Genomic DNA, 2774 nt, shown 5'->3' on the forward strand with positions numbered 1-2774 from the left:
AAAAAAAGAACTACCAGAAACACAAGATGGGTTTAGAAGAGGCCATGGCACTAGGATATCATTGCACATGTCACCTGGATCTTGGATGAAAGTGGAGAGTACCAGATGAATGTCTACCTGTGTTTCATTGACTATGCAAAACATTTGATTGTGTTGATCACAACAAATTGTGGCTGACCTTGAGGAAAATGGGAATCCCAGAACAATTCATTGTGCGCATGTGAAACCTACACTTGGCTCAGGAAGTAGCCATCAGAACAGAGCAAAGAAACACTGGATGGTCCAAAATCAGCAAATGAGTGTGTCAGGGGTGTGTTCTGTCTACATACCTTTTCAGTCAATATGCAGAATAGATCATACAGGAGGTGGAATGTGGCATCAGAATTGGAAGCAGACTCATCAACAACCTGTGCTATGCAGATGGCACAACCTTGCTTGCCGAAACGGAGCATTTGCTTTAGAAGATAAAGAAAGTTCAATATCAATAAAACAAATATTCTTACCACTGGGCCAACTGGCAGCATCATCATCTTGTTAGATGGAGAAGAGATTAAGGTTGTGAACAATTTCAGCTTGGCTCCACAATCAACACTCTTAGTGCTACAGTCAGGAAATCAAAAGGTAAATAGCATTAGGGAAATCTGCTGTCAGGGACCTCTCCCGAGTACTAAAGAGCAATGATGTCCGTCTAGAGACTAAGGTGCATCTGATCCAGGCCATGGTCTTTGCAATTACCTGTTATGCAAGAGGTAATGACCAAAGAGGACAGAAAAGAATTGATGCCTTTGCATTGTGGTGGTAGAGAAAAGCATTGAACATACCATGGACTGCCAAGAGAACTAACTATTTTGTCCTGGAGAGGGTGAAGCCGGGCTATTCCTGGGAGGCAAGGATTTTTAGGCTCCATCTCACATACTTTGGGCATATTGCCAGGAGGAGCAGTCCTTAAGAAGAACATTATGCTTGGAAAGGTGGAGGGACACTGCAGGAGAGGAAGACCCAGGATGAGATGGATGACACAGTAACTGGGATAATGGGAGTAAGTATGTTGGAGACAGTGAAACTGGCTCAGTATAGGACAGGGTTCAGAGCTATTGTGTATAGCTCAATTATTGTGGTCGACTTGACAGCACATAGCAACAACAAATCTGCATTATCTGGTATTCCTTTTTACCACACACCTTAACATTACTATACAGAAACAACATAGAAGAAATATCAATATTGATCATGAAAAATCAGCAAACCCAACAAAACCCAAGCCTTAAAAAAAAAATCCCACCTACCTGTATCATCTTTATCATACCTCATTTCTATGCATATGACTTGGGGCCTGTGCGCTTTATCTTGGGCCAAAATCAACATAATTTTTCTTTCCATCTTGCACAGCAAAAGTAGTCATTTAAATGGTACTTTCCAAGTCTCAGGTTTACAAAATCTCACTCCTATGAGTCTGAAGCCATTGCAATGAATCCCACCAATTCTGACACCAATTGTAATTACAATCCATTCTACTAATATTAGTATCAGACTACAGTTCAAACATACTTTGGACATGTTGCAAGGAGGGACAGGTCCTAGGAGAGGGACATCATGCTGGGTAGGGTGGAAGGACAGTGCAGAAGGGGAAGGCCCCCTATGAGGTGGATTGATTCAGTGACTGGGATAACCGGGATGGGTGTATCGGAGACGGTGCGATTGGCACAGGACAGAGCAGAATTTAGGGATGTTGTGCATAGGGTCACTATGAGTCACAAGCGACTCGATGGCACATAACAACAACAACAGCAGTTCAAATCCACCAGCTGCTCTGCAGGAGAAGGTGAGGCAGTCTCCTCCACTGTGACTTACTGCCTCTGAAAACCTGCTGGAGGGCCACCCATGAGTCAGTTCCATCTCAAGATCACACACCAACACAACAGCTACTAAAAGGTAGAAGTCAACAACGTTTCAAATATTTAATCTGTTGTACCACTCCATAATTTCAAATATTCACTGTTTCTCCTCTATTTGGTCCCTCCATGCTCTCTCTTTTGGGTTCTGCAGCTCACTGGAAAGTCTCACAGACATTCAGTCACATCGGAAAAATGATCTGTGTGACTGTGGGTGCTGTAGGCTGGTGTTGCAGAGACTGGTGAGTGATGGGCCAGGACCTTGCAGGCTGTCAGTTGCTGGTACCTGGATGCTATGTCTCAGAAGAGTAACTACCCCAAAAGTGTGCGGGCATTGAGCTTCCATGAGCTTAAACAGGCCTCTGGTGGTTTTTGTTGCTGTGTGTGTTGTCAGAATTGACTCTAACTGACCCTCCTTCGTGGTGTTGACAACTTATAGAGACCTTATGAACAATGGATCTGAACCTTGGCCTATCCTGTGCTATCCTCATCATCTCTAACACACTCAAGCCAACCATTACAGTCAGTGTGTCAATCCATCCTGCTGATGGTCTTCTTCTCTTTCACTGATTAGTCCCCTTTCTAAGCAGGAATACCCTGGCAACATCTTTTCCTAAGACACTATTTGTCCTTTTAGCAGTCCATGTCCTTTTGGCAGCGCTATTCTCCAGTACCACAACTCAAAGGCACCAATAATCCTTGTCATTCTTACTCATTGTCCAGATGGAGAAAAATTGAAGTTGTCAACAATTTCATCTTCCTTAGATACACAATCAATACCCTTGGTACTAGCAGTCAAGAAATCAAAAGATTAATCACATTGGAAATCTTCTGTCAGGGAATTCTTCAAAGTTATAAAGAGCAACAACATCATCTTAAAGA

Source organism: Elephantulus edwardii, unplaced genomic scaffold, assembly GCF_000299155.1.
Source record: "Elephantulus edwardii isolate Elephantulus edwardi_28Jun2011 unplaced genomic scaffold, EleEdw1.0 scaffold00065, whole genome shotgun sequence".
NCBI classification, from domain to species: Eukaryota; Metazoa; Chordata; class Mammalia; order Macroscelidea; family Macroscelididae; genus Elephantulus; species Elephantulus edwardii.